The sequence below is a fragment of the Eurosta solidaginis genome, chromosome 5 (genome assembly GCF_040869045.1).
Source record: "Eurosta solidaginis isolate ZX-2024a chromosome 5, ASM4086904v1, whole genome shotgun sequence".
NCBI classification, from domain to species: domain Eukaryota; kingdom Metazoa; phylum Arthropoda; class Insecta; order Diptera; family Tephritidae; genus Eurosta; species Eurosta solidaginis.
Genome location: NC_090323.1, coordinates 150,818,398 through 150,845,159, shown reverse-complemented (window position 1 = coordinate 150,845,159; position 26,762 = coordinate 150,818,398). Strand labels below are relative to the sequence as shown.

Here is a 26,762-nt window from a genome sequence, read left to right as displayed (position 1 = left end):
TAGGAAAACACTTTCCACATATGACAATTGCAATGTCGTCTGCGTAAGCCGTAAGTTTTACGGGTTCTTCATCGAATCGCCTGAGCAGTTGGTTGATTACCAGCGTCCACAGAAGAGGTGATAGCGCCCACCACTTTCGTGGCCTCAATTTGTTATCAAACTGCTAATATGTTCTATAATATACTGTCACATGACCAGATCTGGGAGCAGTGCAATAAAATTTAAGTAATAACACTGCTCGAAATTAAGCAGGATGACATAATCAAGATCTTGTTCAAAGTGTTAATGAGACCTTAATTTCTAATGGATTTAAACATCTTTCATATGTTCGTAAAATAATGTGTTTCCGATGGCTTCTATAGGAATTTTGAAAATGAGTTAATGTCGCTTCAAATAAAACAACCTGGTTACTCTAGACTTTTTGATGTTTGTTCAAAAGAATGTAAGGTCCCAAACACGTTTTGTAAGCTTAATGTTTTTTTGAGAAAACTTATTAAAAACTTACATTACGTTTACTTTTTTTGTTGGGATATTTATAGAAAGGAATTTTTATACCTTTCATGAATATGAAATGGTATATTAACTTTGGTCCGATGTTTGTAACGGCCGTTAACACGATAACTTGCGCAAAAAACGATATATCTTAACTACACTCAGTTCACGTACTTATCTGAAATCACTTTATCTTGGTATAAAATATGGCTGAACTCCGACTATGACCACGCCTACTTTTCCGATATCAAAAATTAGGAAAAATTAAAAAAATGCCATAATTCTGTACCAAATATGAAAAAAGAGATGAAACATGGTAATTGGATTGGTTTATTGACGCAAAATATAACTTTGGAAAAAAACTTTGCAAAATGGGTGTGACACCTACCATATTAAGTAGAAGAAAATGAAAAAGTTCTGCAGGGCGAAATCAAAAGCCCTTGGAATCTTGGCAGGAATACTGTTCGTGGTATGACATAATAAATAAATTAGCGGTACCCGACAGATGGTGTTCTGGGTCACCCTGGTCCACATTTTGGTCGATATCTCGAAAAGGCCTTCACATATAAAATTAAGGGCTACTCCCTTTTAAAACCCTCATTAATACTTTTAATTTGATACCCATATCGTACAAACACATTCTAGATTCACCCCCGATCATGATCTTATTTTTTGCACACTAGATGTTACGTTTAATTGTGCAGCTGACACCGTTACTTCTGTTTATCGTGATTTTAATTCTCTAAATATAGATTAGTTGTTTGTTGATCTTTCATATGTCGATTGGGCCTCATGTTGGTTTCTTGCTACCGTGGATGAGAAGCATGATTTTTTAAATAACACCCTCTGCAATATATTTGATGTCCACGTATCGTTACGTGAAGTCCGAATTATAAAAAACTCTTGTCTTTGGTACAATATCAAAGTCAAATCTGCTATTAAACTACGAAATAAACTGTACACGAAGTGGAAAAAGATAAACACTGAAATTGCTTGGTCGCAGTATAAAATCGCTCGCAACCAGGCCACTTACATTACTAGGCAAGCAAAGCAAATATACTGTCACCGAAAATTTAATTCGGCACTACCATCTAAAGATTTGTGGCGCAATTTAAAGAATCTCAACGTCCTTGGTAAACAGACGATTGAGTGTCAGATTAATCCTAATACCCTTAACTATTATTTTAGTAGTTCGGGTATTGTTCAGGACAGAGCTGAGTACCTAGAACACACATTTTCACCGGAGAGAGAATTTCAATTTAGCGCAGTAAATGAAAAAGATGTTCTTGAATCCCTTACGAGGATCAAGTCCGATGCCATTGGGGAGGACGGGATATCCTTGAAGTTTTTGAAAATTGAACTGCCTTTCGTGCTAGGAATCCTTACACACATAATCAATCATTGCTTTACAACTTCGTGTTTCCCAGTGGAATGGAAAAAGGCTGTCATTGTCCCTGTCGCCAAAAAAAATGCAGCAACAACACCCTCTGATTACAGGCCAATCAGTATTATTCAAGCATTCGCTAAAGTGTGTGAATCCTTGATGGCAGCTCAAATTTCATCATACGTTCAAGAACATAATCTGCTCAATCCACTGCAATCTGGACGACATAAGAATTAATTTTGATAAAGGTGACCTAACTCTTCTTTGCCTCCTGGATTTTTCCAAGGCATTTAACTTAGTTAGTCATAGACTTCTTTGTGAAAAGCTCAAATGGTTTTTTGGGTTTTCAGTTACATCAGTTAACCTTATCTGCAGCTACCTTACACAAAGGACTCAGAAAGTTGTATGCAAAGGATCTGCATCTAGATCATGTATTGTCTCTTCTGGTGTACCGCAAGGATATGTCCTTCGTCCTCTTCTGTTTACTCTTTTTATCAATGATGTGTTCGCTAGGTGCCAGTATGTTAATGCACACTAGTATCGCCTGTGGTCGAAATTCGACCAACTTGTATTTTTATACTCAGTTGAGCAGAGCAAGTTAATATACTCTAACTTTGATTGGATAACGGTTTGTTGTACAGGTATAAATAAATCGAGATAGATATAGACTTCCATATATCAAAATCATCAGTATCGAAAAAAAAATTCGATTGAGCCATGTCCGTCCGTCCGTTAACACGATAACTTGAGTAAATTTTGAGGTATCACGATGAAATTTGGTATGTAGGTTCCTGGGCACTCATCTCAGATCGCTATTTAAAATGAACGATATCGGACAATAACCACGCCCACTTTTTCGATATCGAAAATTTCGAAAAATCTAAAAAGAGCGATAATTCATTACCAAATATGGATTAAGCGATCAAACTTGGTAGGTGAGTTGAACTTATGACGCAGAATAGAAAACTAGTAAAATTTTGGACAATGGACGTGGCACCGCCCACTTTTAAAAGAAGGTAATTTAGAAGTTTTGCAAGCTGTAATTTGGCAGTCGTTGAAGATATTATGATGAAATTTGGCAGGAACGTTACTCTTATTATCATATGTCTGCTTAATAAAAATTAGCAAAATCGGAGAACGACCACGCCTACTTTTAAAAATTTTTTTTTTTTAAATTAAAATTTTAAAAGAAAAGTTAATATCTTTACAGTATATAAGTAAATTATGTCAACATTCAACTCCAGTAATGATATGTTGCAACAAAATACAAAAATAAAAGAAAATTTCAAAATGGGCGTGGCTACGCCCTTTTTCATTTAATTTGTCTAGGATACTTTTAATGCCATAAGTCGAACAAAAATTTACCAATCCTTGTGAAATTTGGTAGAGGCTTAGATTCAAGGACGATAACTGTTTTCTGCGAAAAAGGGCAAAATCGGTTGAAGCCACGCCCAGTTTTTATACACAGTCGACGGTCTGTCCTTCCGCGCTGCCGTTAACACGATAACTTGTGCAAAAATCGATATATCTTTACTAAACTCAGTTCACTTACTTACTTGAACTCATCTTATCTCGGTATAAAAAATGGCCGAAATCCGACTATGACCACGCCCACTTTTTCGATATCGAATATTACGAAAAATGAAAAAAATATAATTATATACCAAATACGAAAAAAGGGATGAAACATGGTAATTGTATTGGTCTATTGACGCCAAATATAACTATAGAAAAAAACTTGGTAAAATGGGTGTGACACCTACCATATTAAGTAGAAGAAAATGAAAAAGTTTTTCAGGGCGAAATCAAAAGCCCTTGGAATCTTGGAAGGAATACTGTTCGTGGTATTACATATATATATAAATTAGCGGTACCCGACAGATGATGCTCTGGATCACCCTGGTCCACATTTTGGTCGATATCTCGAAAACGCCTTCACATATACAACTAAGGGCCACTCCATTTTAAAACCCTCATTAATACCTTTAATTTGATACCCATATCGTACAAACACATTCTAGAGTCACCCCTGGTCCACGTTTATGGCGATATCTCGAAAAGGTATCCACCTATAGAACTAAGGCCCACTCCCTTTTAAAATACTCATTAGCACCTTTCATTTGATACCCATATAGTACAAACAAATTCTAGAGTCAACCCTGGTCCACGTTTATGGCGATATCTCGAAAAGGTGTCCACACATAGAACTAAGGCCCACTCCTTTTTAAAATACTCATTAACACCTTTCATTTGATACCCATATCGTACAAACAAATTCTAGAGTTGCCCCTGGTCCACCTTTATGGCGATATTTCGAAAAGGCGTCCACCTATAGAACTAAGGCCCACACCCTTTTAAAATACTCATTAACACCTTTCATTTGATACCCATATTGTACAAACGCATTCTAGAGTCGCCCCTGGTCCACTTTTATAACGATATTCCGAAAAGGCGTCCACCTATAGAACTAAGGCCCACTCCCTTTTAAAACACTTATTAACACCTTTCGTTTGATACCCATATTGTACAAACGCATTCTAGAGTCAACCGTGGTCCACTTTTATAACGATATTCCGAAAAGGCGTCCACCTATAGAACTAAGGCCCACTCCCTTTTAAAATACTCATTAACACCTTTCATTTGATACCCATATAGTACAAACAAATTCTAGAGTCACCCCTGGTCCGCGTTTATGGCGATATCTCGAAAAGGCATCCACACATAGAACTAAGGCCCACTCCTTTTTAAAATACTCATTAACACCTTTCATTTGATACCCATATCGTACAAACAAATTCTAGAGTCGCCCCTGGTCCACCTTTATGGCGATATTTCGAAAAGGCGTCCACCTATAGAACTAAGGCCCACGCCCTTTTAAAATACCCATTAACACCTTTCATTTGATACCCATATCGTACAAACAAATTCTAGAGTCACCCCTGGTCCACGTTTATGGCGATATCTCGAAAAGGCATCCACCTATAGAACTAAGGCCCACTCCTTTTTAAAATACTCATTAACACCTTTCATTTGATACCCATATCGTACAAACAAATTCTAGAGTCACCCCTGGTCCACGTTTATGGCGATATCTCGAAAAGGCATCCACCTATAGAACTAAGGCCCACGCCTTTTTAAAATGCTCATTAATACCTTTCATTTGATACCCATATAGTACAAACAAATTCTAGAGTCACCCCTGGTCCACGTTTATGGCGATATCTCGAAAAGGCGTCCACCTATAGAACTAAGGCCCACTCCTTTTTAAAATACTCATTAACACCTTTCATTTGATACCCATATCGTACAAACAAATTCTAGAGTCACCCCTGGTCCACGTTTATGGCGATATCTCGAAAAGGCATCCACCTATAGAACTAAGGCCCACGCCTTTTTAAAATGCTCATTAATACCTTTCATTTGATACCCATATAGTACAAACAAATTCTAGAGTCACCCCTGGTCCACGTTTATGGCGATATCTCGAAAAGGCGTCCACATATATAACTAAGGCCCACTCCTTTTTAAAATACTCATTAACACCTTTCATTTGATACACATGTCATACAAATACATTCCAGGGTTACCCTAGGTTCTTTTTACAAATTGGTGATTTTCCCTTACTTTGTCTCCACAGCTCTCAACTGAGTATGTAATGTTCGGTTACACCCGAACTTAGCCTTCCTTACTTGTTTTCAACTCAGTTTATACATCCAGTGTTGGGGATAGTGCAATATTGCGTTAATAGTTAAGCAGTGAGTGGAAATATAGCAAACTGGTCTAACTTACTTAAATGTTTCATTAAAATTTGGAATTTGATCTAAGACGTCATAATTTTTGATTGTATTTAACATAACATAACATAACATTTATTTAATTAATTTAATTGTACAACTAAGACTAGTCAGTATTTTATATGCGGGATACATTCTATTATTTAGTATTTATATTTAAAAAGCATTACTTAAAAGATAAAATAAAATATATGATTCAAGCTTAATACTAATGCAATGGCATTTAACAATTTAAGGCAGTAAGTGATATAGATAGTAAGTGAAATTTAGAAAATAGAGAACGACAGAAAATAGAGATTAAGATATTAGCAGCTTATCTCTAGTTAAGAGGCCAGCGTCATATGGAAGGCACTAAAATATTTGTATATTAGCTTTCTGAAGTTGCTTCTATTTAGTTGTCATTTTAAATTTTCTGGAATCCTGTTTCATATTTTAATTGCACTAATGAAAAACAGCCGCCTAGATGTTAGTGTACTATATTTCGGGATTATTAAGCTGTTTAGTCTCTGAGATCTGGTTAATAGAATCTTGTCATACACATATTTAGTGGTTTTCCATTCCAGCAACTTAAACATGAAAATACAGTTCCTGCCGGCCAAATATTGCATAACACTGCAACCCAAAATTTTGCCGTGCCATGGGGATATGTGAGCATAACGACCAGGTAACATTGTTGAAGGCTACATTTACCTTATTTGCTGATAGTGAGTCAAGTTTACTATATACTAATTCCGCGTACGCAAAATGGGGCACAATCAATTGTATCGCGAGTTTTTTACGTGTCTCTTTTGACGTAAACGCTTCAGACATTCTCAACCAACACATAATAAGTTTATTATTTATTATAAACCCAAGGTTCTTTATTTTGTGAGTGATCTCAAGGGTGGATGTACCAATTACTAAGGGCGGTATATCATCAGGGTCTATTTCGGTTTTACATATGGGTACAACATATGATTTACTTGCATTTAAACACAAAACATTTTTTTGCGCCCAGCACAATATAGCAGACAGATCGTTATTTACTTTATAACATAAATCTTCTACAAGACCAATACGATTTGAAAGATATAACTGAATGTCATCAGCACATGCATGTGCACTAACATATTTACACACCGAAAATACATCGTTAATAAACATACTAAACAAGAGCGGGCCAAGGATTGATCCTTGCGGGACACCTGCTTTGATAGCTCTGAACTGAGATGAGGCATTATCACATATAACACGTTGAACTCTTCCCGTTAGATAACTTAACAACAGTTTCGAAGAGCTATCAGAGAACGCGAAAAAATGCCTTAGCTTCCAGCATAACAGAGAATGGTTGACTGAGTCAAATGCCTTAGAGAGATCTAAGAGGCAAAGTATAATTATATCTCCTTTATCAAAAGGCGTTCATATGTCATCTACAATTTTAAGCATAGCAGTAGCAAAACTGTGCCCAGGCCTAAACCCCGACTGCAATGGAGAAAGCAAATTATTCCTTTGAATATGCACCGCAATTTGGTTAGCCATCAAAATTTCACACACTTTCGAAAATGATGGTAGGATACTAATTGATCTATAGTCACTCGTGTTGGACGCAAGAGGTTTTTTTGGAGTCGGAAAAATAATTGCCTTTTTCCAAGCATCCGGAAAACAGCCACTTGTGAAGATATGGTTAATAATGTGAGTGAGATCACCTACTATATACGGAAGTAAAATTTTAACAAATTTCAAGTATATACCATCATTTTCAACTGCGTAAGACTTGATCGCCATGACAGCTTTGTACACTTCATTTTCGCTGACGCAGATGAATTCAAAGAGGTTTTGGATTAAAAGTTGTGAGGGCAACTCTGTGTCGACACTAATACTGACAGGGCTTACATTCTCAGTGAAGTAATCGTTTATAACATCAGGGTCAATTTCACATTGCACATTATTCTTTCCATGGATATGCAGACTTTTTAGATTGCTCCACAGTTTCTTAGATGGGAGAGACGGATTCAATTTTATTTGACAGTACCATCTTTTCGCTTGCCTAGTAACAACTGTCGCCGTGTTGCGGGCAACTTTATACTCACACCATGATGCATTCGTCTTTCCTTCTCCAATTTGCATGCAACTTATTTCCTTTTTGGATTGCAGCACTAACTCTCTTGTTAAACCATGGGCAAGATTTATTTATGACTTTAGCATTACGTAGGGGCACGTGCCGATCAAAAAGGGAAGTCAATTGATTATTAAGAAACTCGAGCTTTGAGTCTACCGACTCGCAATTCCAACATTGATTCCAATAAATGGCGTTACAATCAGAGAACAAAGCACTGGTATCTACAGAACGGAAATCACGGTACGAGAAAATAACACCAACAGCAGGACGTTCTAACACTACATCAACAGTACAGAAAAGCAAATCATGGTCCGATATGAAAAATAGTTGGTCAAATTTAAGAATTAAGGCCAGATCAGTGGTAATAAAAAAATGTAGATGGCTTGGCCTAGCGTTATTAGCGTTTCTTGTAGGTATTTTCTCATTAACAATAGTTAGTTGATCACGCAGTTTGATACTAATCGAATCTTTCACAGGTAAGTTTACATTAAAATCAACACATATAACATAACACTCATACTCAATAACATGAACAAACAAATCAGAAAAGTAGCCATCTAATAATAAACATTTATTCGGGTTGTCGCATGAAACAAGTATTTTGGTGATACCATCTGTAGCCTCTGAAATAATATATTCAGTACCACAACCTTCAGATTTAGCAAGAGTTTTGATTTTAAGCGATTTTCTGCAATATATAGCTACCCCACCTCCTTTTTTGTGCTTTCGATCATTTCGCACAACATTATAGTTGCTAATGCAGCAATGTAGGTCAGTGACATGTTCACCGAACCAGGTCTCAGATATACAAATAATATCTACCAACGAATTATTAAAAATATACCTAACATAGTCCAACTTATCAGAGCACAGGCTCCGTGCATTAAAGTGAACTACGTTAAGACCATTCGATTGTTTACACAGTATATCCAAAATCACCTTGTGTTTATCATTAGAGCCGAATATTTGTTGAACAGTCACGTTAAATGATACACAAGTTCAATGAAAACATCAATGAAAGAAAACATTTCTAATCAGCAGTAAAACAAATATGCAAATTTGCCTAATAATACAAGTAAGGTAAAGAAAGATAAGCCAACAGAGGGCAAGTAAATAGTACAGGAAAAACAAGTGTAAGAAGAATTGAAGAAGTAAACAGGAAAAAGAGAAAGTGTAAGCAAAAATTAGAGCAAATAAGAATATAGAAAAAAGCAACAGCAGATATTGAAAAAAAAATAAGAGATGTGAGAGAAAAATGCTTAGTGAAACTTAAATTAAAATCATTCTTCCTATTCTAAAATCATTCTTCCTATTCTATGATGTGCCGACAATTTCATCAATTTCTTGTTTACCATTTACACGAGTCGCCTTCTCCCCATCTCTTTGACGTACAAACACTTGGCCGCGTATCGAGAAAGCAGCCGCCAGATGTGTTTGGTATTTGAGCTGGGCTGCATAATGCATAAGCTCACGTTTTGCTCTCGACAAACATTCGTGCAGGTGAATGTTCGCTGCACCTTCAGCAGCAATATCATGTAAAGCCGGGCTATTCATTTCATAGGACAATTGGGCCCTCTCAATTCACACGCATATGATTCGCTCTGTCGTCGTTAATTGAGTTAAGGCTCCATTACTGATACTTAGCATAGACTTGACTTGGCTTGAGAACTGTCACTTACAGTTCTGTTAAATTAACATTGCATGTTACTGATTACTCAAAACTTAGCCACACTTAACTTGACTTAGAAGTCTGTTGAATTTTGATTTTTTATGTAAGTTCTAAGTGACGTTTACATTTTGAGATGCCATTTGTTTGTTTCCATTTCATTTTGACATTTTGTCATACAAATTGACATTTATTGATTATGATGCCAGATTGTATGCGCTAAGTGGAGTATAATCAAGGCTAAGTTGCCAAGTTTACGCCAAGTAAAGTCAAGTCTATGCTAAGTATCAGTAATGGGACCTTTAGTCGTCGCTTTGCACTTGGCGTAGCAACATTAGTGGTGATTATCGGCAGATCGGTATCAAAATATGTATGAAAAATTATGGCGATACATATGCTTGTTGTTAGCTCGTTGCTTGCTAGTAAGCGACTAAATGAAAAATCAATTCACCTGCACGATCATCGCGACGATTGCGCTCTCACTAATACAGGTGCACTTTCAGTTTTGAATAGCCCTGATGTAAAGTAAGAGCTCTCTTATTGGCTTTGCAGTAACCAGCTACCGACATGAAGAGTCTACTGCGGGCATATGACGAGTCAAGTTTCATAATGATGGGTGAGGAAGTCCACGTCGAAGTGTGTGGGGAGCTACTGCCGCGGTTTTGTTTCGTATCATGTACTCGGAAAATTTCTATTACTGCTGGCATCTCATGTTTCACTACTTGCAAATATCAGAGAAGATCTCCAAGCAACTCTTATTTGCACAATTGGGTACGCCGTTAATTATAAGGTCAGTAGCAGCAGCTGCGTTCTCTTGGTTTGCCGACACATTTTTCAGAAAAACCACCTCTGCCTTAAGCGCGGCAATTTCTTCACAGCAGTCAACCCATAGCGGAACGATACAAGGTGGCAGCATGGTGACATACCTACAAACATAAATAAAAATTTCATGTACTTTGTTTTTGTAAATTCGATGGACAAATGTCAAAATCGTACTGCGCCGTATTTTGATGTATCAAATCAAATAAAAAAAGCTTAAAATCAGCTGTCCCATGCTGCCACCTTGTATCGTTGTGCCATGAGTCAACCTCACATCAAAGAGTTTGACAGTGGTCTTAATACTTTGCAACTCGACTGCAATGTCATTGAATCGCTGCATAAGTCGCTCTTCGCTGCTCTTAATGTTCCCACTTAAATTCGCCACCATGCTCTCCAGTTGGCGGGGACAACTTTGTGCTTCTTGTCACTTTTTTATCAACCGTAGACATTAGACAAATTTATGGAAATAAATATTTACGCGCGAAAAAGTTAACTATAATATAATATTTCAATGCCCGAAAGACAAGCAACAGATTAGCACTCAGTTTTTACTTTACGTGCGTGTACAAATTACTATTACAGGAAAAAGTGACAAAACCAGCAGCACGACATAAACACGTCTACACTTGCATATTATCTTCTAACTCTTAAATTTAAATTTTCTACAAACTTTGCAAATGTAATTATAACGTTTTGGTATGGAGCACCCATATACATATATCGCCCATTTACTTCAACTTTTAGTTAAAACCGAAGAAAAAACAAGTAAGGAAGGTTAAGTTCGGGTGTAACCGAACATTACATACTCAGTTGAGAGCTATGGTGACAACATAAGGGAAAATAACAATGTAGGAAAATGAACCGAGGGAAACCCTGGAATGTGTTTGTATGACATGTGTATCAAATGAAAGGCATTAAAGAGTATTTTATGAGGGAGTGGGCCATAGTTCTATAGGTGGACGCCATTTAGGGATATAGCCATAAAGGTGGACCAGGGTTGACTCTAGAATGCGTTTGTACGATATGGGTATCAAATGAAAGGTATTAATGAGTATTTTAAAAGGGCGTGGACCTAAGTTCTAAAGATGGACGCCTTTTCGAGATATCGCCGTAAAGATGGACCAGGGGTGACTCTAGAATGCGTTTGTACGATATGGGTATCAAATTAAAGGTGTTAATGAGCATTTTAAAAGGGAGTAATCCTTAGTTCCATAGGTGGACGCCGTTTCGAGATATCGCCATAAAGGTGGACCAGGGGTGACCCTAGAATTTGTTTGCACAATATGGGCATCAAACGAAAGGTGTTAATGAGTATTTTAAAAGGGAGTGGGCCTTAGTTCTATAGGTGGACGCCGTTTCGAGATATCGCCATAAAGGTGGGCCAGGGGTGACTCTAGAATTCGTTTGTGCAATATGGGTATCAAACCAAAGGAGTTAATGAGTATTTTAAGAGGGAGTGGGCCTTAGTTCTATAGGTGGATGCATTTTCGAGGTATCGCAATAAAGGTGGACCAGGGGTGACTCTAGATTTTGTTTGTACGATATGGGTATCAAATGAAAGGTGTTAATGAGTATTTTTAAAAAGGAGTGGGCCTTCGTTTTATAGGTGTTCGCCTTTTCGAGATATCGCCATAAACGTGGACCAGGGGTGACTTTAGAATTTGTTTGTATGATATGGGTATCAAATGAAAGGTGTTAATGATTATTTTAAAAGGGCGTGGGGCTTAGTTCTATAGGTGGACCCCTTTTCGAGATATCGCCATAAAGGTGGACCAGGGGTGACTCTAGAATTCGTTTGTGCAATATGGGTATCAAACGAAAGGAGTTAATGAGTATTTTAAGAGGGAGTGGGCTTTTCTGAACCAGGGGTGACTCTAGACTTTGTTTGTACGATATGGGTATCAAATGAAAGGTGTTAATGAGTATTTTTAAAAGGGAGTGGGCCTTCGTTCTATAGGTGTTCGCCTTTTCGAGATATCGCCATAAAGGTGGACCAGGGTGACCCAGAACATCATCTGTTGGATACCGCTAATTTATTTATATATGTAATACCTGCCAAGATTTTAAGGGTCTTTTATTTCGCCCTGCAGAACTTTTTCATTTTCTTCTACTTAATATGGTAGGTGTCACAACCATTTTATAAAGTTTTTTCTAGAGTTATATTTCGCGTCAATAAAACAATCCAATTACCTTACCATATTTCATCCCTTTTTTCGTATTTGGTATAGAATTATGGCATTTTTTTCATTTTTCGTAATTTTCGATATCGAAAAAGTGGGCGTGGTCATAGTCGGAGTTCGTTCATTTTTCATACCAAGATAAAGTGAGTTCAGATAAGTACGTGAACTGAGTTTAGTAAAGATACATCGATTTTTGCTCAAGTTATCGTGTTAACGGCCATGCGGAAGGACAGACGGACGACTGTGTATAAAAACTGGGCGTGACATCAACCGATTTCGCCCATTTTCACAGAAAACAGTTAACGCCATAAAATCTATGCCCCTACCAAATTTCAAAAGGATTGGTTAATTTTTGTTCGACTTATGGCGTTAAAAGTATCCTAGACAAATTAAATGAAAAAGGGCGAAGCCACGCCCATTTTTAAATTTTCTTTTATTTTTGTATTTTGTTGCAGTTGTGGAGTTGAATCTTGACATAATTTACTTATATACTGTAAAGATATTAAATTTTTTGTTAAAATTTTACTTTAAAAAATTTTTTTTTAAAAGTGGGCGTGGCCCTTCTCCGATTTTGCTAATTTTTATTAAGCGTACATACAGTAATAAGAGTAACGTTCCTGCCAAATTTCATCATGATATCTTCAACGACTGCCAAATTACAGCTTGCAAAATTTTAAATTACCTTCTTTTAAAAGTGGGCGGTGCCACGCCCATTGTCCAAAATTTTACTAATTTTCTATTTTGCGTCATAAGTTCAACTTATCTACCAAGTTTCGTCGCTTTATCGGTGTTTTGTAATGAATTATCGCACTTTTTCGGTTTTTCGAAATTTTCGATATCGAAAAATTGGGCGTGGTTATAGTCCGATATCGTTCATTTTAAATAGCGATCTGAGATGAGTGCTCAGGAACCTACATACCAAATTTCATCAAGATACCTCAAAATTTACTCAAGTTATCGTGTTAACGGACGGACGGACGGACGGACGGACGGACATGGCTCAATCAAATTTTTTTTCGATCATGATTATTTTGATATATGGAAGTCTATATCTATCTCGATTCCTTTATATATGTATAACCAACCGTTATCCAAAACTTAATATACTCTGTGAGCTCTGCTCAACTGAGTATAAAAATAAAGTACTTAAAGTGCGAAAAAGTTAAGTGAAGTGCATAAACAGTTCCATATAAAATCGCAATAAGTGCATTTAGACTTTTTTTTGGGTTTTAATGTTATCATTGTGGAAATATGAAGTTTCTAATGTTCGGATATTTAACGTTGGGATTCCCTTTGCGATCTATGTACGTAATTAATTTGTATTAAATTTGTAAACATTCCATTTATATATGACCATATCTACCATAAAATACCGTATGTGAATGATATAATACTAAGATATAACAAAGCAGAATAAATTAGAAAGAAAAGAAAAACAAACCAAAAACATTGAATTTATTCACGCAAACGTATTTACTAAAATAAAATTGGTTTCATAACTTTAAGCGACATAAACAAATTAGGGTTATGGGATCTAAGCATCCGATTAATGGGCATATAATCCAACAAAGTTAGCCTGATAATAAATATATTGCGTAATATACTGCCTATGCAATACGGCCGCTATGATACCGGTTGCCGTTTTGACCTAAAATCAGAAACGTTTTTGGGACGTTTTTTTTTTTCGCTTAATATACAACGTGAAATTTTCCGATTCAGTCAAGTTACATTTAAATAGTAATAAACTAAGTTGAAATAAAAGAATATATAATAAAATAAATTAGCATAAAAGACAATATAAAAAATGTAATGTTATATTTTGTAGCAAATTTTTTTTTTTTTGTTCAGTATAAGACGTACTTTATCAAAAATGAGGATTAAATCTGCAAATGCAAAAACATTTCGGGCAAATTTAACTCAATATTTGTGATTTCATGTTTTTTTGAAAGCAACTAAAATAAAAAACAAAGAATCTTTTAAATAAAGACCTATGTAATTACGCGTAAGTGAAATTTACCACAAAAAATGGGCCGGTCAAAAATTAATTCTATTTAAGATTTTTTTGTACGCTACAAATTATTTTGGAACAGTTGTTTAGGATTTTAGTAGGGGCCACTATAGGTAAGCGGCAACAATGGGAAACCATGTTTAATTCTTTCACCGTCTGGCACATACGCATATGTATGTAGGTGAAACATTTGAGCAACACTGCGTAGTCGCTTTTCGAATTTCGAATTCGGTGGGGTTACATGATATGTTGATTTGTGTTTCAGAACACTTACATACTTGGTCCTACAGATGGCGCGCTTTTGTGCACTACAGTAAATTTCGATATTTGGAGTGATTGTTCGAACTTACAAAAAACTTTTTCTACTAATTATAAACAAATAGAGTAATATTTGTTAACAAAAATAGGCCTATGCACTGCGGCTGATCCATACGAATCGATTCATATAACTTTTATATGATTTTACGTGTGGTAAGCATGCGAAACAGCCTGTCAATTGATAGTATTGAAATTTTGTTAGCGTATTATTATATAGATAGTAGAGTAAAATACGACCTGTGCAATATTTCGACCTAAAATCGAAAACATTTTTGGGTCGATTTTTTTTTTCGTTTAATATACAACAAATGAAATTTTCCGATTCAATGAAGTTGCTTTTATATAATAATAAACTATGTTGAAATAAGAGATAATATAATAAAATAAAATAAGAAATATCAAAATAAATTGGCATAAAAGACAATATACAAATTTTAATATAATATCTTTGTAGCAAGTTTATTTATTTTTTGTTCAGTATAAGACGTGCTATATCTAAAATGAGCATAAAATATGGAAATGCAAAAAACATTTTGGGTCAAATTTGCAATTAATTGTTATAAATAAATAAATTTAGTGAGCTTGAACAAAAGTTGATTCATTATTTGTGATTACATGTTTTTTTGAAAGCAACTAAAATAAAAAACCTATGCATTTACGTGTAAGTAAAATTTGTCCAAAAAAAAAAGGCCGATTAAGTTATTACTTCTCTCTAAAGTTTTTTTGTGTGCTAACAATTATTTTAGAACAATTTTTTAAGGATTTTGGTACAGACCAACATAGGTAAGTGGCAAAAATGGGAAACAATATTTTATTTGAACTGAAAATGAGTGAGGCAGTAGTTCTCTAACCGTTTGGCGCTTACGAATATGTACATTAGACTGGGTCGAAAAAAAGTTGCCAATGTCCGCCCCTAAATTTGAAGATTATGTTGAGAGGGTTTGGGAAATTTTTTTTTAAATTTTTTTTATCCTTCGAAATACAGCCCAAAATGTTTTTTCGTTATAACTTGGTTATTTGACGCCCGATTTATAAAATTTATACGTCATTATTTTGGCCTTGAGAAGCTTCACATTTCCGTTTAATGCGCTTTAAGCTATGAAGTCGTTTTCACAGGATTAGGTCAGCTAATTCGTAGGGCGATATCTATTTTTTGGAGGCTAAGTTCGAAAAACGGAGATCGTACTTTGTTTACTTAAGCCTCAATCTCTACAAAAAAGTGGATTTTCCCCAATACCCAGAAAAAAAGTTGATTTTTTCGCATAGCGTTATTATTATAAATACGAAACAACAGGTTTGACTCACTTATTTACTTTGACTTCCCCTATTCATGATATTTGGCATATCTTTATTAACTTTTCAATGCAAACCCTGCAATTTTTCCTCCAAAAGTATTATGAGTTTCAGGTCTAAGTATAATAAGAATCAGGTAAAATAACAGTTGCAATAAATGTTGAAAGTGCTATAACTTCTTTGTTTATTATTTTAGTAATATGGTTTCAAAGCAACATTTTCTTGAATTTTGTTAGCTGCCCTAATCATGTGAAAACGACTTCATAGCTTAAAAGGACATTAAAGGGAAATGTGAAGCTTCTCAAGGCCAAAATAATGACATATCAATTTTAACAATCGGAGTCAAATTAGCAAGTTACAAAAAATATTTTCGGCTGTATTTCGAAGGATCAAAAAAAAATAAAAAAAATTTTTCTGAAACCCTCTCAACATAATCTTCAAATTTAGGGGCGGACATTAGCAACTTTTTTTTTGTATGGGGACCAACCCAGTCTAATGTACATATGTAAAGATGAAACATTTGGGCAACGCGACAATGCAACTTTTGGAATTTCGAATTCAGGGGGATTTGTGAACAAAATGGGTCCTATAGATGGCAATTTCGATATTTGCACAGATTTTCGAATTTACAAAAAACTTTTTCTATTAATTATAAACAAATAGAGTAATATTTGTTAACAAAAATAGGCCTATGCACTGCGGCTGATCCATACGAATCGATTCATATAACTTTTAAATGATTTTACGTACGCTAACTATGCGAAACAGCCTGTCAATTGATTGTATGGAAATTTTGTTAGCGTATTAATATATAGATGCTTATGCTGATGACATTTAATTGTATTTATCTAGTCGTGTTGGCCTTGATGATTTGTGTTATAAAATAAACAGCGACTTGTCTGCTATCGCGAAATGGGCTTGTGAAAACGGTCTGTGCTTGAATGCCAAAAAGTCATATGTTCTACCTATTGGCAATAGTGTTGTGCATACTGAAGATATTCCAAAACTGTTCGTTGGTGAAAACGTGCTTTCGTTTACTAGCAAAATAAAAAATCTGGGCTTTGTGATTAACTAAAAACTAAACTGTGTCGACTATGTAAATAAAGTTGTGAGTAATGTTTATTCTGTTTTGCGTAGATTGAGAATATCTGCTTCGTTTACTCCCCTAGAGACTAGGAAAAAACTAGCTATACAGCTGATCCTTCCACACATAACATACTCAGAGCTCGTTTCCAGTCAACTTGACTCTGCTTTATCCCATAAAATTGATGTTACTTTTAACAACGTCACACGTTATGTTTACGGCCTACAAAAATATGATCATATATCTCCATGGAAGCGCAAAGTTCTCGGATGCAGTATTTTTGAGTATATAGCAGCGCGAAATTGTATATACATTTACAAACTCATTGAATTTTAAACACCAAAGTATCTTTTTGATAAACTTAAATTTTCCAAGTCTGGTAGACACCGCAAACTGATCATTCCCAGATATTTATATTTGTACTCTTCTAGGCTATTCTTTATACATGCTGTAGGGCTCTGGAATTCCATCCCAAATTCTCTTAAGGGTGTGTAGTGTAGGAACAACTACAAAAAAGTGATTCATGACCACTTCAGTTCAGTGAGCTTAATGTGGTTGTGATAAAATTTCACAATCTTCCTTGTATTTCCACTTTTCTTTCTTTTACCAACAAAACTTTCTATTCGTTAAATTTATGGTTATTGTTAGTATTTGTCTTATAAGGATTTAGGCTTAATTGTTAATTATTTTGCAATGTATAATCGCTGATGTGCTATAAAAGACTCGGTCTTACAGTCACAACCACTTTTTTTTAAATAAATTGATATTGAAATTGAAATGGAAATTGAAATTGAAATTGTCTCCAAAGCTCTCAGCTGAGTAGGTAATGTTCGGTTACACACGAACTTAGCCTTCCTTACTTGTTTATTTTATATTTATCTTAAAAATCGTTTAGATATGTTCAAATTTCACCAAATGCTTACGTGTATAGCATATATTGATGTCTGAAAAAATCATAGAGTTTGGTGGTATATATATTATATACCCCATATAAACTGTAATTTTTACCCCTTTTTTACGGCTAGAAGCTTCAAAATTCATCAAATTTAATCAAACAGTTACGTTTACGTCATATATTGTTGAAATACTTGATTCGTAGACATAGTTTTTACATGCAGACCACAAACAACGTGAAGCTTTGCATCCTCACACAAAGTACCTACCTATTTTTTTACCTTTCATGAACATGAAATGGTATATTAACTTTGCTCCGATGTTTGTAACGTTGAGAAATATAGAAGATAAACTCACCATTAAGTATACCGAATTGATCAGGGCGACGAACTGAGTTGATATAGCCAGGTCCGTCTGTCCGTCCGTCTGTCTGGTTGAACACAAACTAGTCCCTCAAATTTTGAGATATCTCAATGAAATTTGGGACAAGGGTGTATTTTTGTATTATATTAGACATTTGTCGCATCCGGTAGGATCGGACCACTATAACATATATCTCCCATACAACCGATCGTTCAGATAAGACGATTTTGGTCATTCCTGCCGCAATTTAGAAAGTATAAACGTGAAATTCGGTGATATATATTCTAATATATCATAGAAGATATTCTGAAAAAATCACTTTGACCGGAGCTATATATAATATATATCCCATACAACCGATCCTTCAGATAGAAAGATTTTTGGCCATTTCTCCTTTAATTTAAAAAGTATAAACGTGAAACTCAGTGATATATATTTTAATACATCATAGAAGATTTTATGAAAAAATCACTTTGATCGGAGCTATATATAATATATATCCCATACAATTGATCATTCAGATAGAAAGATTTTTAGCCATTTCTCCCTTAATTTCCATATAAAAACGTTAAACTTGGTGATATTTATTCTAATATATCATAGAAGATTTCCTGAAAAAATCACCTTGATCGGGGCTATATGTATATATTATATACCTCTCCCTTACAACCGATCGTTCAGATAGAAATATTTTTGGCCATTTCTCCCTTAGTCTCCAATACAAAAACGTGAAACTTGGTGAAATATATTCTAATATATCAAGAAGATTTCCTATAAAAATCATTTCGATCGGAGCTATATATAATATATATCCCATACAACCGATCGTTCAGGCAAGGTTTTTTATTTTATATTTATCTTAAAAATCGTTTATGTACATCTGTTCACTATATATTTCTTATATTATACATCCGATTATTGGGAGATTACGAACGGGATAAGATTATTGTTCAGCCCCATTCATGAAAGGTATGAAGTCTTCGGCACAGCCGAAGACAGTCCCGTCGTTACTTTTTTATACTCAGTTGAGCAGTGCTCACAGAGTATATTAAGTTTGATTGGATAACGGTTGGTTGTACATATATAAAGGAATCGAGATAGATATAGACTTCCATATATCAAAATAATCAGGATCGAAAAAAAATTTGATTGAGCCATGTCCGTCCGTCCGTCCGTCCGTTAACACGATAACTTGAGTAAATTTTGAGGTATCTTGATGAAATTTGGTATGTAGGTTCCTGAGTACTCATCTCAGATCGCTATTTAAAATGAACGGTATCGGACTATAACCACGCCCACTTTTTCGATATAGAATATTTCGAAAAACCGAAAAAGTGCGATAATTCATTACAAAAGACAGATAAAGCGACGAAACTTGGTAGATGAGTTGAACTTATGACGCAGAATAGAAAATTGGTAAAATTTTGTACAATGGGCGTGGCACCGCCCACTTTTAAAAGAAGGTAATTTAAAATTTTTGCAAGCTGTAATTTGGCAGTCGCTGAAGATATCATGATGAAATTTGGCAGGAACGTTACTCCTATTACTGTATGTACGCTTAATAAAAATTAGCAAAATCTGAGAAGGACCACGCCCACTTTTAAAAAAAATTTTTTTTAAATTAAAATTTTAACAAAAAATTTAATATCTTTACAGTTTATAAGCAAATTATGTCAACATTCAACTCCAGTAATTATATGGTGCAAAAAAATACAAAAATAAAAGAAAATTTCAAAATGGGCGTGGCTCCGCCCTTTTTCATTTAATTTGTCTAGGATACTTTTAACGCCATAAGTCGAACAAAAATTTACCAATCCTTGTGAAATTTGGTAGAGGCTTAGATTCAAGGACGATAACTGTTTTCTGCGAAAAAGGGCAAAATCGGTTGAAGCCACGTCCAGTTTTTATACACAGTCGTCCGTCTGTCCTTCCGCATGGCCGTTAACACGATATCTTGAGCAAAAATCGACATATCTTTAATGAACTTAGTTCACGTGCTTACTGTAACCCACTTTATCTTGGTATGAAAAATGAACGAAATCCGACTATGGCCACGCCCACTTTTTTGATATCGAAAATTACGAAAAATGCCATAATTCTATACCAAATACGAAAAAAGGGATGAAACGTGGTAAGGTAATTGGATTGTTTTATTGACGCGAAATATAACTTTAGAAAAAACTTTATAAAATGGTTGTGACACCTACCATATTAAGTAGCATGATAATGAAAAAGTTCTGCAGGGCGAAATAAAAAACCCTTAAAATCTTGGCAGGTATTACATATATAAATAAATTAGCGGTATCCAACAGATGATGTTCTGGGTCACCCTGGTCCACATTTTGGTCGATATCTGGAAAACGCCTTCACATATACAACTACCACCACTCAGTTTTAGAACTCTCATTAATACCTTTAATTTGATACCCATATCGTACAAACTCATTCTAGAGTCACCCCTGGTCCACCTTTAAGGCGATATCTCGAAATGGCGTCCACCTATAGAATTAAGCCCCAGGCCCTTTTAAAATACTCATTAACACCTTTCATTTGATACCCATATCGTACAAACATATTCTAAAGTCACCCCTGGTCCACCTTTATGGCGATATCTCGAAAAGGCGAACACCTATAGAACGAAGGCCCACTCCCTTTTAAAAATACTCAATAACACCTTTCATTTGGTACCCATATCGTACAAACAAAGTCTAGAGTCACCCCTGGTCCACCTTTATTGCGATACCTCGAAAAGGCGTCCACCTATAGAACTAAGGCCAACTCCCTTTTAAAATACTCATTAACTACTTTCGTTTGATGCCAATATTGTACAAACAAATTCTAGGGTCACCCCTGGTCCACCTTTAAGGCGATATCTCGAAATGGCGTCCACCTATAGAATTAAGCCCCAGGCCCTTTTAAAATACTCATTAACACCTTTCATTTGATACCCATATCGTACAAACAAAGTCTAGAGTCACCCCTGGTCCACCTTTATTGCGATACCTCGAAAAGGCGTCCACCTATAGAACCAAGGCCCACTCCCTTTTAAAATACTCATTAACACCTTTTTTTTTGATGCCGATATTGTACAAACAAATTCTAGGGTCACCCCTGGTCCACCTTTATGGCGATATATCGAAACGGCGTCCACCTATGGAACTAAGGATTACTCTCTTTTAAAATACTCATTAACACCTTTCTTTTGATACCCATATTGTAAAAACAAATTCTAGGGTCATCCCTGGTCCACCTTTATGGCGATATCTCGAAACGGCGTCCACCTTAGAAACTAAGGATTACTCCCTTTTAAAATACTCATTAACACCTTTCTTTTGATACCCATATTGTACAAACAAATTCTAGGGTCACCCCTGGTCCACCTTTATGGCGATATCTCGAAAAGGCGACCACCTATACAACAACCACCACCCCTTTTAAAACCCTCATTAATACCTTTAATTTGATACCCATATCGTACAAGCACATTCTAGAGTCACCCCTGGTCGACTTTTATGGCGATATTTCGAAACGGCATCCACCTATAGAACTAAGGCCCACTCCCTTTTAAAATACTCATTAACACCATTCGTTTGATGCGCATATTGTACAAACAAATTCTAGAGTCAGGCCTGGTCCACATTTATGGCGATATCCCTAAATGGCGTCCATCTATAGAACTATGGCCCACTCCCTCATAAAATACTCTTTAATACCTTCCATTTTATACACATGTCATACAAACTCATTCCAGGGTTACCCTAGGTTCTTTTTACAACTTGGTGATTTTCCCTTACTTTGTCTCCACAGCTCTCAACTGAGTATGTAATGTTCGGTTACACACGAACTTAGCCTTCCTTACTTGTTTTTTTTACACTCAACCCATTTAACCTTGCGTAAATTTCTGGTAGAAGTGCGTAATTAAAATGTCAATACTCTTAATGATGAAAAATAAAAAATATTTATACAAATTTTTAAAATGGCATTTCTGTAGAAATTATTAGCTTTATAGTTTTATGAAAAGAAAAAAGCGTACCCTTAATTTTGTTTATTTGTTTCCAAACTACTAATATGTTGTATAGTATACTGTCACATGACCAGAGTTGGAAGAAGTGGAATAAATTTTGAGTAAAAACACTGCTCGAACTTAAGCGGGATGACAAAATCAAGATCTTGAGACCTTAATTTGTAATGAATTTAAGCATCTTTCCGTCTTTCTTATCTTCGCTTCGAGGGAGATCTTAAGGCCCCAATAGAGGTGGATGGTTGGCGCAAGGGTGCTCAAATGGCGGAAGAGGCAACACATGTGTACACGGATGGTTCCAAAGTAGTGGAAGAAGTAGGGTCTGCGGTAAGCTGTGCTGATCAGGAAATAAACAGATCCTACAAGCCGACTACTGTAGCGTTTTCCAAGCGGATATATTAGCCGTAACCAAAGCAGTAGAAACAGTGGAAGAGAATAGCTTAAACTGCAATCATGTTAAATTTTATATCGACATCCAAGCAGCAATTAAAGCAATAATCTCGCATTGAACAGCATCTAAAATTGTGTTAGAGTGAGGGCAATATCTGGAAAAAATCGGGACAGGGAGAAACACTCATTGGGCCCGAGGGCATATGGGAATAGATGAGAATGAAAAAGCAGATGAACTAGCAAAAAGGGAGCATCCCTCGAAGCTTGCTCAGTAGACGGCCCAACTAGATTGGGCGAAATTAAGAGAAGGCGAGAGGTGCACTGTGCACATGATCGACCAAATGGGAAAGGCGTGGGTTCAAACACAGGGCTGTAAAGTATTGAATATTATGTTTAGGTCTTACAAGCTTAAACTAGCAAAGTTACTTCTATCATTGAAAAGAGAGAACTGTGTACTCATGACGGGTATTATGACTGGACACTGACTTATGTTGTCACATGCCTCAAAATTAGGCTTGGTCAGTCATAGCAGATGTAGGAAGTGCGGTTTGGAGGAGAAAACGATCGAGCACGTTTGGTGTTCGTGCCCTGCGCTGCCAGGCTGAGACCCCAGCTATTAGGAGTGATACTGCTGTCAGATCTAGAAGCAGCGAGTGGATCAAAGTATGGCTTAAAGTTTTGGCTTTCTATTTTCGTTTCGTTCTAATTTGGCTTTGGTTCAGTTTTAGTCCTACCAACGCTCTTGTCATGTCCGACCAGTTTATATCTTCTAAGCTCTTTAATAAAAGCGTTCCGAGTCCATCTGCTTTGCGAGGACTCCTTTGTTTTATTTCGAGGATTACTCTTCTGTTACCATAGCTCATGTTGTGTAAAAAGCTAAGAGGTACTTCGTCTTCCAAAACACCTTTCTCTCGATAACTTCATCCCATCTTCTCCCTGCACCATGCTCTACCACACCGAGCCATACACATGGACATGTATTATGTCAAACTTATAAGAAGGATATGCTTACACTTTGCTTAAAAAGCGCTTAAAGTAAATTAGATCTCGGGTACTCCAAAAAGAAAAACAGGGCGTCGAATTTTTTTAAGCATTTTTCCAAAGCTTTTTTCGATCTCGAAATAAGTTCATAAGCAGTTTTTTTTTAAGTAGGCAACATTTTATAGAAAATCATCTTAAACTTTGCTTTGACTCATTGGGATACATTCTCAAAGGTTTCCACTTCTAATCCAATGTAATGTATATAAACTATGTTATTTTTGCAAAATCAATAGATATAGCCATTCCACTAATATCAATTTTCTTTTTCCACAAAATAAGAAAGAGTTTGGATTTCCATTACCTGCATGGACATCGCATTATTATCCAGAAAAATTGCAATTTTTAGCGGAACAAAGTTATATTTACAACGCTTGTACAAAAGAAATGCAAAAGATCAAAGGTGGTCCCTTCCTCAAGAAGACGTTTGCCGAGATGATACAGAAAAGCAATGATCAACTGAGTCCCAACGATTGTAAACTACTTATTTATATGGGTCATGATTGGACCGTGGGTAATATACCCTCTGCCTTGGGTGTTTGGAAGCGACAGATGCCGCGTTTTGCTGTTATGACCATTTTTGAATTGCATCAAAATTTGCAAACTGATGAATATTATGTGCAGGTGAGCAATACTTTCACTACTTGTAAATGCTTAAGTGTAATCTGATTAAATTATTTAATTTCAGATTCATTTACGAAATAATGAAAAGGGTTGTGCGGAATTGCTGAAAGTGCCAAATTGTAGTGCTAAATGCCCATTGGACAAATTAATTACATTAAGCTCGGATGTTATACCAAATGAATCATATGAAGAGCGTTGTAAGGCGAAAAATGCTCACTATAAAGAGTCACCACCGCGTCAGGTGGAAAGGCAAGAACCGGCAGGAAACTAAAACCTGATGATTTACATAAACACAAAAGGAATTGCAGAAGCTAACTCTAGAAAGTATTAATAATTTACAAAGGAATTGAAGGGATCAGCGAAAACAACTTTAGTTGATACGTTGCAAACATATTTCAATCACTTGAGTGGTAACAATTTCGAGTTATGAGCGAATAATTGAGCCAACTGCAAAACTAAATAGTTAATCTTAAACATTAAAGAAAAGGGCTTCTTAAGTTATTTTCACACTTCATTATAATAATAAGGGCAGTTTTCACTGTCTCTAGTTAAGTAAGAAATAATATGGAGGACAACAATCCTTCATTTCATTTTATTTTCATTTATTATTTATACACAAGTAAGACTGTGTCTTTTATAGTATTTTGCATAGAAATTGATACACTAACTTAACATTGTTTAATCAATTGATAACATTAGCAGCATTTTTAAGTCAATTATAAAATAAAATATTTAGATGCTCACATAGAAGATTAGAGATCATTGTTGTAGTAACAGGTGAAAAGACTTTGGAAGAAAATATAGAGAAAACAGCCAATTTGAAGTGTTTAAGATTAGATTCCATTTTTAATTTATTGGATTAAGAATTCCACAACTGTACAGCTCTGACGAAAAACATTCTTGACGTTGTAGAATACTTAAAGTATGGTACAATTATGATGCAGGTACGGCCAGATTGTGCAAATTTTAGTTTAGAATAAAGGTAATTCGGACAACGGCTATAGTTAAACATAAACCAAATATAACGACGACCAAAAATGAGGCTAAGCTGCAACCAAGAATATTATTTGAAACTTGTGAAATGTGATCAAATTTTTTCTTTGAATATACATATCATGCGGCGTTATTAATTAAGAGCTGCAATTTACCAATCGAATCTTTATCAGGGCAGCCATATATCAATTAGAGCCTACGAATTCTCGAACTTGTTCGAGAAGAGATTTCTCGCGAGATTGTCGAATAATGAATGACTCGTAAGGCTCCTAAGGCTCGCGAGCTTCTCAACATTGAATTTAGTCGATTAATCGGCTGTTTTATATAGAGCTAATGATTTCTTCTGTAGCACAAGCGAAAATTTCCACAAAACCACAACTAAACACCGAAATGTATAGAATACTGCCAATGCAGCGACTTAATTGAAAGCCGAGAAGATCGCGAGTATTACGAGTATGTCGAGATTCGAGAATCTCGCGAGAATTGAAAGTCGAGAAGCTCGCGAGTATTACGAATATTTCGAGATTCGAAAATCTCGCGAGAAGCCTTGTTCTCGATGTCTCGTTAAAAAAATAAAATATTGTGAACAAAATAATATCTTAATATATAAAAATCACGTGTCACTATGTTTGTTCCCGATGGACTCCTAAGCTACTGAACAGATTTTGAATTTGTTTTGCACTCCGTATGTAGTTCGATCTAGCTTGAAATATAGGGCAGTCTTCAGTCGCAATATTATTTTATTGCAAATTTTTTTATTAAGCTATTGCATAGATTTTATCGCGGGCTTGGCGACTAAATCAAAAAAAACCGTAACGGAAATTTGTCAAAAAAGATCCGAAAAGGCTCGAAAACGTTCGTAAAGGTTCGGTGTTAACAAAAGGCCAAATATATAAAATAGGATCTCTATCATAATCAGCGGTAGGCAGGTTACCACATTGAGAATGTGTTAGTAAACACGAACACGCAGCGAGCACGAAAGCAAAATCAATTATTTATTTAGTTTGATTTCAATGCTTGAACGGTGAACATGTGTCACACGCACTCTTTGGTTTTAAGCGCGCGTGCGACACTTCCTCACCGTACAACCATCGAAATCAAACTAAAAGAGCTGTCGTTGATTTTCACGAAGTAGTCATTATGCTATCGCTTATCCATGGTGCAACGATACAAGGTGGCAGCATGGAACAGCTGATTATAAACTTTTTTTAATTGATTTGATACATCAACCTCCGGTGCCGTACGATTTTGACATTTGTCCATCGAATTTACAAAAATAAAATACATGGAATTTTTATTTATG

At 35.7% G+C, this 26,762-nt stretch overlaps 2 pseudogenes; both read left to right on the top strand.

Annotated features, from left to right (window-relative positions):
- Positions 1-25,210, top strand: part of LOC137253939 (lysosomal acid phosphatase-like) — a 79,444-nt pseudogene extending 54,234 nt beyond the window's left edge.
- Positions 1-26,762, top strand: part of LOC137253940 (prostatic acid phosphatase-like) — a 437,997-nt pseudogene that overhangs the window by 59,795 nt on the left and 351,440 nt on the right.